We start from the raw sequence: 15,948 nt of genomic DNA, 5'->3' as shown, positions 1-15,948 counted from the left end.
CCTTCCAACCCAAGCCATTCTATGAACCTGTGAAGGGCTGCTATGTGACAAGAGCCCACCGACAATAAGCAGACAACTGCTGAGACCCAGTAGCTTCCAACTGAGGCCAGCTGAAAAGATTTACAGACAAATTATGAAAGAGACAGGAGAGGAAAAAAAGAGCTGGGTAATGGAAGATCATGTCTCTACATGCTCCCCATTCCCTGTTGTATTTCTCCCAGACTTCCCCCAAATCCACCCCCAAAAACAGCTGCTCCCAACAGCCTGCTTTTCTTGGCAGGAACTAAAGCGAGGATCAACTGAAGTTTCACCAACCTGCAGTTCCACCACTTCGGTACCACTCACCTTTCATTAAATATGCACGTGGATAGATCAACTGTCATCCGTCCCTGGGACCAGCCCACAACACAAATATCTATGCCACTACCACCATAAAATATTCCAGGAAAAGGAATCAGGAAAAGAAAGAGAAATACAACCAAAAGAAAGACAGCACAAGACTTCTTTAGAATAACAGGGTGTGGTATTTTTATTTTTATGTTTTTTCCTTTTAAAAGCAGTTTTAAATGACTATCCAGGCACATACCCTTCCAGAAAGAAAACGAAAAAGGAGCTTTCACAGGGATCTTAAACGTGTCTTACGCATATAAACGATCCCGTTCAGATAAAGAATTACTGTAATGGTGTACCGCTAACAAGCGGTTAGAAACTAACATCTAAATTCGGGGCTAATCCACGGTGGTTTTTAACTACATCATTTGTACTTCCTCTGATGACAGACATTCCAGCTTTTTCTTCCATTTACTTTTATTGCCATAAAACAGCCAGTCATGAAGTTCAGATGCGTGTCAGGTACTCTGAACAGCACGTAAACATTAACTTTTCCTGCAATATGAGGTAAGGTGTGAGGTCATTTGCTTAATCTGTGCTTGTGTAAAAAATAGGGCAAATGTGGAAGGGCTGTACAAGAACTCATCCTAGAATTACTTTTTTTTTTTCTTTAATTGATTCCCTTATGATGTATTACATACTTATAATAAGGATAGGAACAAATCAAGAATACATAAGTCCTAAGAACTGCTTTAACTGAGACTCCCATAAATACTCAACATTTACAAACAAATTATCTGAAAATATTGCAACTATTCAGACTCCAGAAAATCCCTGATGTACTTCTTTCACTCTTATTTGAAAATAAGAGTTTACAGAAGACACCAAAATCCACAGATGTTGCACATAATAAAAAGTGAACATTAATTTTGTGTATGAGGTGTTCCAATGAAAGGTTAAGTAATAAAGAGCTGCAAGGATGCCAAGTCGTCTCGAATACATGGCATAACAAAATTCTTTCGGGATGGCAAATAAGTGCCAGCTAAATGTGCCTCTATTTTATTACCATTTCTAGATCATGACAGAATTTGCAACCACCGATCCTGTGTTTATGCATAAGGTGCTTCCCTTTCAGTAAATATGAAAAGAGTACTACGTTAATTTCTAAAAATGAACACTGCCTGTCTAGCAAATGCCCTTTTCACACAATAACAGAATGGTCAAGACTGGAAGGGACCTCACGGATCATGAATCTCCAACCCCCCTGCCACACACAGGGCCACCAACCTCCCCATTTAACACTAGACCAGGCTGCCCAGGGCCCCATCCAACCTGGCCTTGAACACCTCCAGGGACGGGGCATCCACAGCCTCTCTGGGCAGCCTGTTCCAGTACCTCACCACTCTCTCTGTAAAGAACTTCCACCTGACAACCAACCTAAATCTTCCCTCCCTCAACTTCAAACCATTTCCCCTTGTCCTGCTGTTATCTACCCTTCCAAAGAGTTGACTCCCCTCCTGTTTGTAGGCTCCCTCCCATTTTTCGGTAGTTCTGATCTGCTACTGAAAAAGGAGGCATCAGTCCAAAGTAAAGAGCAAAGCCTAGGGGAAAAAAAAAACATTTTTGAATAATACTCAACAATTTTTCCACTAGTTCTTCTGACAGAAAGAAAAAGAGGAAGAAAAGCATTTTCATCTGAAACCACACATGGAAAAACAATTTGGCTTCCCTCAACGTTAGAGGAAAAAAAAAAAAAGTGGAGGAAGTTTTTAATAATAAAAAAAAAAAACAACAACCACAAAAGTCTCAACACAGTGCTGGATGGAGGGAGCTTAGCTGTGGGACCCCCCATGCAGCAGCTACAGCCTTCAGTCTTGCCCCATGCATGTCTGGCACCGCCTGGCTTGGTGGCTCCACTCCCAGTGCTGCAGTTCATGATGCATGGGCAGTGGTGACCAGGAAGAAGGTGGAGGAATCACAAAATAGCTTGGCTGGAAGGAAACCTGTGGCACATCCAAGTTCCAACACTCCTGGCTTGGGCAGGGACATTCCTACTAGACCAGGTTGCCCAAGGCCTCCAATCTGGCCTTGAACACGTCCAGAGACGGGACAAACACAGCTTCTCTGGGCAATTTCAAACAGCTCTCATCCGATTAAGAACCTAAAAAAAGGGGAAGGGAAAATGTCCCCCATCAGCCTGAGGTGCTAGGGAAGGACAGCCTGCAGCAATGACAGCCATGTCAGCTTTTACTGCAACCAGGCATCGGAGACATTTCTAAGTAGTTTTACTTTAGATAAGAGCTTCACAAGACATTGGGCAGTGATAAATGCAAGAAGACACTCTCCATCCTAAGTGCTAAAAGTGAACAGAATGATGAAAAAAAGAATAAAACAAAAGATATGCTGTCTGGCATCTACTCTAATTTATTTCAGATCTTAATGCTTCATGCTGAGCCTATGGCTGCTCCTCTGAGCAATTTTAAGTTACTTAAACTTCTTGCTGTCATTGCAGACAAAATGGTTCAAGTGGGATTTGAATGAGGGGAGACAAAGATGGCAATGAACAGGGCCAGTCCAGATAGAAAAAGCTGGTGCACAAGGGAAAGAATTGAGGCAGTTGAGAGTGGAAGGAAGTTAAAAGGCAATAGCCAGGCACTGCCCACAAAGGAGAACTCCACCAAGTTGTAGTTTGTTCTAGATTTATTAATAGTTAGCAGTCAATGCTTGAAAAGAAAGCATAGGAATAGCAGTAAGTGGATCCCAGACAGTGATACAGCCAGACAAAATGATAAACTCTGTTATCACATGAAAGAAGAGATGGAAGCAAAACCCATGGTAGTTCCTTCAAAATGTCAGTTGAGGGAAAACATCTGTACTGCTGCTGGGATGAAGGAAAACAGCTTCATGTACACAGCAGGTCAGAAATGGGATTCTGTGCTTTCTGTTCCTTGGAACTGCTACTGAAGAAAAGCTTGGAGATCTTAAATTAGCCTGTTCCTAAAACTTGACGTTGCATCTGATTTCCATAAAGAACACACTCAAAGCGGCCCAAAGTTTCCTTAAATTCTGGTCCTGCCTTTTAGTTTATTGATGAAAAAAAGATGCCAATAATAACACCACCACCACCACTGTAAATGAGCCCTCAGCTTTAACCATCAGTGCCAGGAACAGTGGAGCAACAATTAGATACTGGAAGCAAGATACAAAAGGGAAGAAAGAGAAATGAAAATAAAACTTTCCTTGTGGTCAGATCAACCACAGGATTTCCAGCTGAATTCCTTTCAGCTATAGAGACCTTCATTAGTACATTATTTGTACTTGGATAAAGTACAATAGAAATGCATATTTTTAATAAAATCCTAAGGAATGTGTACAGGTCAGCCATGCCAAATGGCGCAAACCTACCCAAAGGGAGGCATAACTATCACCACCTGCATTGCGTGAGACTGCCTTCACCCTACGAATGGAAGGCCAGGGGAACACGCTGTATTTCTTGATTCAGAGAAACATCCTCTACTTAAGGATGCTTTATAATCAGGCCAATGTTAATATATGCTCAGAGAGCTCAAAGGCACCTTCACAAATATGGAACAATCAGTCCAAGCAAATTATAACTGAGGGTTGTAAAAAAAACAAAAACAAAAAGGATTTGAAAAAGAGACACCATTAAAGAACAACAAAGGGCTCTTCTTTTCCCCCCAGAGCAGGAGACTGATGCCAGTTCAAGAGAATGTCATTGATGATGTTCCTATAAGCAAGATATTTGGCAATGCAAGGCTTCCTTTGTTTGCTGCTTGCATTTGTTTGCTTTTAAGCTCTCTTTCCCAAACAGCAAAAAATAAATACAAAATGAAGTCTGTATACCATTCCCAGCTCTGCTCTCTGACCTTCAGCAAGTTACTGTCCTTGAAACCATGGTTCAGAGGCACAGTTTATGCACAGCACATTTCACAGCTTCTCCAGCTGGACCAGTGTGATGCTGAGAAACAACCCAGTATAAACCTTCCTACCAAGATTTATATAGATAGATAAATATAGATAACCAGACAGATCTATCTATCTATCTATCTATCTATCTATCTATCTATCTATCTATCTATCTATCCATCCATCCATCCATATTCTAAATGCTGGCTTCTGCCAATACCTGTCCTGGTATGGAATCCACTAATATTTAGTTATTATGAACTTGCCACAGCTGGCATAAACTCCAGAAACTCTGCCCAGCTCTACAGAGATGTCACCAACCTTGTGCCTGGTCACATTCATCCCATGAAGCAGCATCATACACAGGCATAAACCCAGCTCCAAGCTACACTTACCTTACCCATAAAGTGTGTCCCTGAGCATTCCCAGCAGTTTTTCTTTCAGAAAGTAAGTAGGATAAGAATTACAGCTGCTTATAGCATAAATGCAATCTATCCAACAAATCTGCCCAACAAAACGTATCTAAAAATGCTAGCCTGTACTCTTGTGGAAACATTTGAAATCTCAAGACTATACCCAACATACTCTAGAAATGTAGCAGCCTGGATCCCCAGCTGGATGACCCCTTGGAGATTATTACCATTATAACCATCTCTCAAAAAATGATTTAGAGAACAGCTAAATTGTAATACAGATGAATCTAAGCATTTTCTGGACATTTTTTTCCAACTCCTGGATCAAAAACAAGCTTCTAATGCTCTTTAGTAGGCACCAGTTTTCTGTGATCAGTTGTCTTGCTATCTTCTGGAGCACTTAGGGGGAAGCCAAGTGAGACCCCGCTTGCATCCCTCTTTTGCATCCCTCAACTCAACCCCTGACCAGCCATGCTGGTGAAACCAGGAGCAACGTGTGAACTTGAAACTGTTCACGATGCTTTTGCTTTTTTCTCTTCCTGCCACTTGACAGCTACTGTTTCATGGACAGGCTGAGGGCAGAGACCAGGATGGACCAACCCAGTTCTGTCCTCACACTGACTTGCAAGCATCCCCAGCAGCTGGCTGCCACAGGTGTATTTAAAAAGAAGAAGGCAACAAGTGGCTCAAAGTAGCCTGGATGCAGCAGAAATCAGTAGCCCTACATAACTGAATTAGGATCACAAATGCAACACAACACACGCAGACTAAAATAGCAGCAACTGAACGGACAAACCATTACAGAATAAAATCAGGTCCACAAGAGACAGGGGGAAGATAAAGAATCGTATTTTTACCATATCAATCCTAACATGCTGCTCCTACTGTCACTGAAAAAGCACTGTTACAATGAGGAGTAGCAGGAAAAATGTTGAGCAAGCAGTTCAAATAAGCCAGACACCTTGAAACCATGGTGACAGACTTAACTATTATTAGCCTTACCTTCCTTCTTTCTCTACCTGCTCTGCTGCAGATGCCGCAGAGCCCTGCTGTTATGAGGACACAGGGAGATTAAAATCACCTTGGCCAAGCCTATGCTCTTGCATGTTGATGTAAGGAGAATGATGCCTTTGGCTGGGCATACTGACAGCCCTACGCTGGCTTGATTCCCCCCAGCTACTTCATACCCATTGGATGAGGCTTGAACCAGCCCACCAGCCAGGAGCTGGGCTCCAGCACAAGCAGACCTGCACAGGCTCGCTCCTTGCAGCCTGCGGGTCTGGACTTTTGTTTTCTTCCTTGCTTGTAAATCTGCATGACAGCTTGCTCAGCTATGTGAGCTCAACGATGGTAGCAACAGGGCGATGCCCATCTGTTTAAAAATGGCATAAGGGAAGCTGTGGGGTCATATAACAACTACATTTTAATGAAATTTAGATCTTTTACATGAAAAAGCTAAAATGACCCTACTAGTTACGGAGACAAAAATAATAGCGGATAGACTTTACCAGGTATAAAATCCAACCTACACATCTTCAACTGAAGGCATTTATCAATGGGTACTGCAATAGGCAAACATGCTGCACCCACTTATCCCATAAGCAGCTGCTCTTCTTTAAACACAAGAAAGAACAGATTAGGAAATTAACTTCCTGAGCCGTAACTGCTACAAGACCAATCTTAATGCACCATCCTGACAACGCTGACTCAAAACAGGGAGAGCTTCATCACTATAGCAAGTGTTTTGTCTCATTTGGTCATTTATGGACCTTTATGTCCTCATGCCTAAGGAAAATATCACCTAACAGAGGGAATTTTCAGTTGGCTTCAGTGAGAGTTGGAAGCACCTTGCTGCCATCCACCAGCAGGGAATCAGTTAACCACCTCCTGCACTTGCACCTTATCAGAAACATTAAGCAACAAGTGATCAAACACATGTTCCTAAGACACTCAGAAGATAATCAAATATTATCTTAAATTGGTGCAGGCTTCTCTATTTGTGTGCATGCAGTTCTGAGGAACTGCCATAAAGTTTCCCTGATCTATGTACACACAAATTAACAATACACCTTGTCTTCAAGGGTTTCGGGTGAAATTGATTCTGAGGAAGGGGAAAAAAAAATTATGTTTCTAATGGGAAATAACTGCAACTTTTTTTTTTTTTTTAAATAGAAGCTGGCAAAAAGATTTAAACAACTATTTTCATCAAAACTCTTTTTTTTTTGTTTTGTTTTTGGTGGAGTTTATTTTCACCATTGGAAATGCACATCCTGCCTGGGCTACTAACTCTCGTCTTACTTAATCACTATGAACACAGCAACAGCAAAAGGAATGACACAGTAGAACCTTAGGGTGTGTTCCTAGATGGTTTTGTACCAGGACAAATCTAGATCCATTCCCAACAAGTATGGTCCAAATATTCCAGATAAAAGAGGCAGAGAAGACAAAACTGACATCTTAAGAGTAAGAAAAGGGCAGAAAAAGGGGGGTTTGGAGGCATTTGTTCCTCAAGTGTTCTGAAACAGGAGAAAAGAAGGAACCCCCATGTTTTAAAATCCCTCTACAAAAAGCTGCTTTATTTAAAAAGATGCGAAATGCTTCTCTTGGTGGTTTGGCTCTATTGACAAAGAAATGCAAACTCTTTTGAACAGCACTGCACTGATCTTAATTTTGAGAAATGGACTCATTTCCTTCCTTACAGAAATCACTTCTGTGTTCTTAGAAAACTCTTGTATTCCTGGAAAAACGTGGGGCCATTTAGTCTTTACTCTCCCTGGGTTCTTGGTCTAACCTTCCTAAGATACAGCCAGGGGGTGATGTAGAATGAGACTCCGTAAAGAAAGAGCTCAGGAAGCAAGCTGCAGCATGTTGGCCAGTTAGCTGGAGATGACCTCAGCTTGGCTCTTTAAAGCTAATGAATAAGCTAACAAATTTCTGCCTTTAGCGTCAGTTTCCTCCACTCCCTATATGTTTGCCATTGGTGAGATCAGTTAGTAGTGGGGCTGTAAGCAAAGAGGAAGAACAAGCCAGCGCTGAGGTTCAGACTGATAAAAAGCACACATTTGTAAGCATAGAAGATGCACATTTGCAGAAGCAAAACAACAGGATATACTCGAGCCATTAGAAAATTAAATAGCCTAATCCTAGCACTGACATGATAAAGAATTTAAGAGAATGAGGCATATAAGAAAAAAAAAAAGGAATGGAGCTTTTGAGAAAAGACAACAAACATGGTATCAGCACACAGCAAGGTCCCCAGGACAGCGCCTGTATCTGCATCTCCTGACCACTGCCTGACACATGGGTATCCCCAAATGCTGTTAAGTGTTTTTCACCTCCCTTCTGTCATCATACAGAGCAAACAGTGCTGGTCCCACTGGGATATGCCTACTGGGATCTTCTGGAGATAAGGGCTGGAACTGCTGTTACTTATAGAGGAGCCCCAGCGCAGGGCTGCAATGCTGTGGGGTTCTGCTATGGTCCCAACAACCCCACCAGATCTCCAACATTAGGAGAAAAATGCCAACAGTTACACTTTACATACTGACATATTTATATATGATACTTTATTTATATAACTAAGCAGAAAATTGCAAGGAATATTTTGGAGACAATATCCTACTGCAATAGCTGCTTGTACACAAAGTTATGGACTAACTTACAGCAGAATCACTTCAAAGTCTATTTTTTCTCCTGCAATTTTTTTACCTGTTTGGTTGGTTTAAATGCTTCCTGTGCTGAGATATATATATTTTGTAGGAAACCTTACAAAGACAAGACAGTAACACAGATGCAGCTTAATGCTTGTGCATGTCACAGACCCCAAGAGATTCCAGACGCTGCCACTCAAGCAACACAGCGTGCCAGCTCCAGGCACTTCAACCCTGGGCTCCAAGGAAATGAAAACGTAAGCTCATGACTTGACTGAGCTGGAGAATTTAACTCAAGTGCTGTGTGTGATCACGACTCTACAGTGCTCAGGCTAAATAAACAGATCCAGTCATTCTTTATTTAGTTTTATTCCAACTGTTTACGAATTTGCAGATCCAAAATAAGTCATTTCTGTAATTTTTTTTAGAAATTGCTTTAAGACAATTACACTTGAGACAAATATTATGATCTACTTGCCCTCCCTGATCTCTAGGAATATCGTAAGGAAAAAATTAAATGAAAAATGAAGTTTTAAGTCAATGTGATTATGTTAATGTCTTTGCAACATTTCCACTCAAGCACTACAGAAGCATTCAGTGTTACAGTCTGAACTATTACATACTGATAGCACAAATATTTTCTGCGAGTTCCAATTTAGATCCAGCACGAACTTTGAATGAACTTTGGATATTTCCATGGTATGCAGAATAATGTGTTTTTAGTGTGTCAAATTATGAATCCCCTTCTAATTGAGGTAAACCTTGTCTCTCCTGTACCCTGATGGCCAGTGACAAGAGCATCATTACTTAAGCCACATGTACAGAGCAGAAAACATTTTTTCAAAGTTTGCTGGAATATCTTGTGATCTAGAACTACAATCCAGCTCATTCTGCAAACATTTGTGCTAAAAGAGATTCAAGATGTGTTGGAAAATTTGGATTCAGGCATTTTTCATTTTACTCTCATCCCATAGTGGATAGAACTGGTAAATATTTGTAACTTGAACCAACCAAGGTGTATGACTCAGTGTACAAGAGAAAAATCATTCACTTGACAAAAGTACCATCAGCATTCTTCACATCTATCCAGGTGTGATGCCAGAAGCAGTGTTCACTGGCAAGGGTCTTCCTCTTGGAAGACGGAGCTCACTTTGGCTGTCTGTTTCTTACCTCACATGACAGGTGATAGGACATGAGGAAACACCTTCAAATTGCACAAGGGGAGGTTTAGATTGGATACCAAGAAGAATTTCTTACTGGAGAGAATGGTCAAGCATTGGAAGGGCTGCCCAGGGAAGTGGCGGAGTCCCCATTCCTGGAGATATGTAAGAGACGTGTGGACATGGCACTAAGGGCCCCGTTTTAATACTGGGACTCGGCAGGTCAGGCTGATGGTTGGATTTGGCAAAGACCTTCAAGATCACTAATCTAGATGAGCCTATATTTTTGCATCATGACACTGCCATTACCCAAATGATTACTACAATGGCAGCAGCAAGCTCTGCTGGGCACGCTACCACTTACAACCTAGCATCTTTCCCATTATTCTCCTTCTGCTGAGTCTGGCATTTATTTTTGTACAAGTGTGGCAGTGACAGTGATTCTGTACTTTTACCTGTGTGCTTCCAGACTTCACACAAACTCCACTGCACAAATCAAACCACTGCAAAGCTATGTTATAAAAATCTGTAATAGCTACATAATTTTACACCGGATGACAAAAACAAAAAACAAAAAAACTCATTTCACAGTTATGACTATCTTGAGAATCTGCTCATACTGAAACTTACACAAAAGGCATCATGAGCAGCACTAAATCTCCTGAATGTCAACAAATTTAATGCAGACTGCGCTTCCTGCTGGGAAAAAAGGAGCCACTGTTGCTCCTCTGTTGGTTCTCCTAATCGCAAAGCTGTCCCACAAACAAGAGCCTGCAGTCACATCTATGCTCCAGACCCTTGTCTCAGCCTGGCAAACCAGCAGCTTGCTGTTGCTGCATCAGAATGCCAAATTCATAGAATCACAGAATGGCCTGGGTTGAAAAGGACCTCAATGATCATCTAATTTCAACCCCCTGCTATGTGCAGGGTCGCCAGGCTGCCCAGAGCCACATCCAGCCTGGCCTTGAATGCCTCCAGGGATGGGGCATCCACAGCCTCCTTGGGCAACCTGTTCCAGTACGTCACCACCTCGTGTGAAAAACTTCCTCCTAACCCAGCATGGCATCAAATGGGGCGCAGTGACATAATTTAATGGTGAATGACATCAGAGGATCTGGATGCAGGGTGGGAAATGGGAGGCTTTTCTCTGAAAAAGAAAAATCATAGCTGGTAGAGATGACAACAGAGAATTCATTCCAGGGCTACAAGTCTGTAAGTTACCGCAGGGACTGTCTTGGCTCCAGGAGTTATTTTTTTCCTGAGAAACCTGAAAGAGTTCTTCAGTATCCCAATGACCATGAAATCAGCCAAAAGAACAAGCTCCACAGGCCCTCAGATTATTTTAAACAATTAACAATAAGCCTCTATTCTTTGATATAATTATAGAAATCGCACTTCTTTGATACGTGATGGCAAACAAGCATGTTGAAGGGGCAAAAGGAGGTAGGGCTAGTTTTTTTGTTTTTTTTTTCCAGGAAGATAAGTACTTTTCTAAATAACACATACCCCAAAGATCACATTTATGCAACCGTTTCAACAATCAAGTCTTTTTTTATTTTTTATTTATTTTAAAGTCCACTATAATCCACTGACAATAAAAGATGAAAGAAACCTACAGGAAACCAGGGTTTAATCAAAACACTTAATCAGCAACAGGTTCCTTATTGGAACCATCAACTTGAGCATGCTATGGTTTCTCCTGCTTTTTTTTACCCCTCCACCAGTGCTTGTGAATGGGCCACCAGCAGCATCCTCCCTCGCTGCTCTCCCACCACAGCTACACTCAACCACCAAGGGTGGAAACGTTCTTTATTCTCCTTATTCGCTCCTCCAAATTTAAACATTTGGCCTTGGGTTAAATTAAATGGTTTCAAAAAAGAATAACAAAAGAAATCCAATCTCACGATCCCTGCCTGACCCCAGTAAGAGGCCAGAGCTGAGAGCCCACCGCCCACTCGCAGTGCAGCAGAGGCCAAGTGAGGGTCAGCTCACACCATAGCACAGCACAGATGGGTATAATGGGCTTTTAATTACTTCCTTCCTTTTAAAACCATTTATTTATTTATTTTTAAAAGCTGGAAAATAGCTACTGGTATTTTCTTACACCTTTTTTTTTTAAAAATATACTTGGCAGATATCAAAGAGCTACAAAATTTGGATGCAGCTGACATTAAACATTCACTTCGATAGTTACATTTTTGAGAGGAAAAAAAAAAAAAGCCTTTAAAGGCTTTACTTCCACTTGTTTGTAAGTTTCCTACATTATCAGCATATTTCCTTAGGCTTTTCTGACAGCAATATCCATATTCTCGTAGCCAAAGAAATACTGGAAACTCTGGAAACATCCAACTATGTACAAACATTTAAAGCTGAGAGAACATAACACAAAACAAATACCTCTTAAGTGAACATCTCCAGATGTTCTCATATATTATTTTTTATATATGGAGATATATATATATCATATGACTCAGCCATAGAAAACCAAAAGAATGTTCTCATTTCCTGAGGCTGGCTAACAAAAAAGAAAAAACGAGAATGAAGGAACTAAGATTTCGGAAGTCAGCTTTTTCTCAGTAACAGCAGCTTTAAAATTATATCCTTTGATTTCTTTTTAATACGGCCAGAGTATTGCCTCTCTCTTGCAACTGCACACACTCACAAAAGGAAGGACAGGAGGCACAAAAACACTGTTTTGTGTGTGTGTGTGTGTGTGCGTGTGTAAAAGTGCTGCAGACATGCCCCACTTGAGATACAACCACATTCCTTTTATCCCGAATATCTCCTATTCACCCCAGCATCACCGTTAGTCACAAAAATCAAGGAATCAATCCAGATCAAACCAACCTGGATTTCAATCTACTCCACTCGGAGTACTGCATCCAGCTCTGGGGCCCTCAACACAAGAAAGATGTGGATCTGTTGGAGTGGATCCAGAGGAGGGCTGGAGGGTGATCAGAGAGCTGGAGCATCTCTCATAGGAAGAAAAGTTGGAGGAGTTGGGCTTGCTTAGCTTGGAGAAGAAAAGGTTCCAGGGAAATCTCACATTAGCCTTCCAGTTTCTAAAGGGAGCGTATAGAAATCAACTTACTACATTGGCAGACAGTGACAGGACAAGAGGGAATGGTTTTAAACTAAAAGATGGGAGATTTTGATAAGATGTTAGGCAGAAATTCTTTATTCAGAGGGCAGTGAGGCGCTGGCACAGCAGCCCAGAAAAGCTGTGGTGCCCCATCCCTGTAGGCGCTCAAGGCCAGGTAGAATGCGACCCTGGGCAACCTGAGCTGGGGGGGGCAGCCCTGCCCACAGCTGGGGGGTGGAATTATATGATCTTTAAGGTCCCATCCAAGCCATTCTATGTTTCTATGAATATGTGCTACCTACTCCTCTGTCTAGCCATCAGCTTCCAGCTGCACCAGCTCCCATGTAACTGTGCCTCTATGGGAGCATGGCCCTGGCCTACCTCAGGACGACATGTCCAGCTCCTCAGAGCCTGGCAGGCCTGGGAAGCAGTTAACCAGAGACAGAGCCTCACCCCACTTACCAGCAGAACCTGGCAAAAACAAGGGACTTAATCTAGCACATGCGTCTGTCTCTCAAGCCACAAAACGCTCCTCTGCTACCGACACAGAAGTTCAGAAGCGGGTGGTTTCCATCTGTGAGCAGAAACACGCTCCCATTTGGAAGCATTTCTCATGCTAGACTGCTTCCCGCAGCAGATCCTGCTCTGCTGATTCAGTCCTGAGCCTGCTGGGCTGCATGCAGTCCTTGCCATGCCTTCCCGAGCCAGTGGACAAGTATGACAAGGATGGGGAGGGCCTACAGCCCTGCCTGCTCCTCAGAGCACATCTGAGGCCACCTCTGGATCACAGAACAGCCTGGGTTGAAAAAGGCCACAACAATCATCTAGTTTCAACCCCCCTGCTATGTGCCGGATGCAGACTTCTTCCCCCATACTAGCCCCACAGCTGCTAAGTGCCTGCATGGGACCTGGACTGGAGCCACCCAGGCACGCTGTTGCCTCCCAATTATTTCCTGGTGTTACTCCGCTGCTTTGCCACAGCCTTTCCCAGTGCCCCTAACCACAGTAAAACAATGCATTAGTACAGAAAACCCTTTCAATTCTAAGCACAACTGCTTCCCCTGACTGCTCAGACCACCCAAGAAACCTTCATAAAGTCATTACACGGTCTTAGTTTCCCCAATTAGCCACAACAACTCCCCACCCATGACATGAGTAATAAATCCCAAGGCTTTAACTAAACTATTCCCACCAGCTTAGGTTTCGGTCAATCAGAAGTCCACCTACACGTGTGTGCTGCTCACTTCCTCAAACTATTTAATACAAGCAAGGGTTGAAACAATTCTAGATGTAGTGGGCTGATGTAGGATTCACTTCCTTATTAGATATTTCAGAACTGGATAGTATGTTTTTGTTTTCTTTTTTAAAAACGAGCTAGGAAGCGATAGAAAAAAAACGCTAAGTGCTAGAAATCACCTACAATGTAAGGAACAGCAATTAACATGAAAAATGCAGAGCATAAGGCCTCATCCTGGGTAACAATACTTATGCATCGTAGGAGAGGTGCTCCAGACCATACTTCCCAGTGCAGCGGGAAGGCAGTTTCAGATGTGGACAGGAGGTCCACATGGTTCAGAGAGCTCGCCCCTGGACAGACCACCAGTTTTGGGATTTGCTGATGATCTTCATGCCCAGAGAGAAATTCATTTAGCTGTCCCGCATGAAGGGTTGTTGAAGCACACAAAACCAGCCAAGCAAATGGCAGTGCCTTGACTTCCTTTTTTCTTTCTATCTATTTAAAAGAACTAAGTAGGCATTTCCAGAAAGATTTTGACACTTCAGGAAGGGGAAGCGCTGAAGTAATTGCAAAGGAGTGTCCTAATTTGCAGAAAAGTATTTCCCTCAGGGGCACAGTCTCCTGCTCTGCTTTCTCCAATTGTCAAGTTGAATTAGGACATTCCCAGCTTTCTTTCATTCTTTCAAAGCGTGTTTCCGCCTCAACACCAGAGCTTGTGCACCAGCCATATCAGCAATGAGCTCTGCAGCACATCGCTGCAATGACAAAGACAGACACTGCCTACATACATGCTATGAAGGGTTCAGACAATGCGTGACTTCAGCTGTCAAAACACAACTGTCGTTCCCATTTTCCTTGTCATCAGCACCTGCTGTCACAGAAAAACTCCATGCAAGTACCTTTCCCACCAACTGGCAAGCTGCTTTTAGCACAGATCACTGCAACTACGTCCCCACAACTGGAAGAAGTAAAAGGCTGCACCAAAGTATAGATGGAGAAGCCTTTCAGCAAGGATTTGGGGCAAACAGAACACAGATGAATGCGGATGCCGAGCCTAACACACTCAGTGCAAAACCACAATTGCAAGAGCTGAAAAGCTTGCCTTAAGTGCTTTGGTAGTAAATATTTTATTGTCTCTTGAAAAAGAATTTGTTAACTATACAAGTGATGCTCCGCGCATTATGGGCCATTATCGGTTCTCCTGTCTGGAGCCCGTTTTAAGAACAAAACCGTTGGGTTACATCTGAGGTTCAACTCCAGTATCACCTACAGCTTCTCATCTCCCTTACCAATGCCTGCCAAAGCCAGCAGCACTACAGAGCACTCACAGGTGTGAGCTTCGCATGAACGAGAGCTGGATATCCAACGAGTCTACGCCAGTTTGTCAGTACAATTATTCTGTGAATAAAGAGGAGCTTGCTTTGTAGGCAAGCAGGCAGTAAAATAATGAACATTTATCACTACAAAGGAAAACTTAGTTTCCATGAGGAAACTACAAACGCTTAAGAGAATAAAAGACACTAAACTGCAAGCTAATGTTTTCTTCTCAATTCTATAAGGAACGTATTCCAGCAATAGCACACCAAGATGAATTCAGCTCAAACAGCTAGAAATGCTGCCCATGGAATGCAGCACAAAAAAATACCTCCAACAACTCAGGCATTCTCAGCCCAGGCACCGTACAACAACAACTCACGTTCAGATGTCGAACGCTGGCTGCTTTTGATTCAATCTACAACACGGGGACAGCTATAAAGCTGCACACCCCTCGCAGCCGAGCCCCTGCGGTAGCACCCCTGCTCTAAAGGCACTCAGGTTGCAGCAGCAGGTCCTTTGCAAAGCAAAAGCACACGCAGAGGCAGTACACGGAGAACAACAAGCATCCGTCAAAAGAAACAATATCAAAGTTAGAAAGAATAGTAAGGAACCGTGCGCACAGTCTTGCCGGCCAGACGTCTGCTGCTCCTCCGCGCGGGTCTGGAGAGAGGCATCAAGTCAGCCCTTCTCCCTTCTGCCTCCTTGCCCCGGGCCGTGCAGAGCAGCTCCCCGGGAGCGCCGCCCAGCCGTGCCGTGTGCGCACCGCAGCCGGAGCCGAGGCCGGCTCGGCACGAGGCGCTGCCCGCGCCCTGCCCCGTGCGTCCACGTGTCA

At 43.0% G+C, this 15,948-nt stretch overlaps 1 protein-coding gene and 1 long non-coding RNA gene across 3 annotated transcripts in view; one reads left to right on the top strand and one right to left on the bottom strand.

Moving 5' to 3' along the window:
* The window catches only part of LOC128071750 (uncharacterized), a 370,870-nt gene that overhangs the window by 47,162 nt on the left and 307,760 nt on the right, over positions 1 to 15,948 (top strand). The gene's annotated exons all lie outside the window — the stretch shown is intronic.
* Positions 1 to 15,948, bottom strand: part of LIMS1 (LIM zinc finger domain containing 1) — a 66,445-nt gene that overhangs the window by 50,000 nt on the left and 497 nt on the right. Inside the window, exon 1 of one of the 2 annotated variants that reach the window (XM_052664772.1) lies at positions 15,728 to 15,859. The exons of the other annotated variant lie outside the window; for it this stretch is intronic. The gene's annotated coding sequence lies outside the window, so the exon portion shown is untranslated. Of the gene's footprint in view, positions 1 to 15,727; positions 15,860 to 15,948 lie in introns of those variants that run through there. 2 annotated transcript variants of the gene reach the window in all.

The sequence above is a fragment of the Tympanuchus pallidicinctus genome, unplaced genomic scaffold, assembly GCF_026119805.1.
Source record: "Tympanuchus pallidicinctus isolate F22 unplaced genomic scaffold, pur_lepc_1.0 scaffold6, whole genome shotgun sequence".
In the NCBI taxonomy this organism is placed as follows: domain Eukaryota; kingdom Metazoa; phylum Chordata; class Aves; order Galliformes; family Phasianidae; genus Tympanuchus; species Tympanuchus pallidicinctus.
The sequence above is the reverse complement of the archived record's forward strand: the minus strand, read 5'-3'. Positions and strand labels throughout refer to the sequence as shown.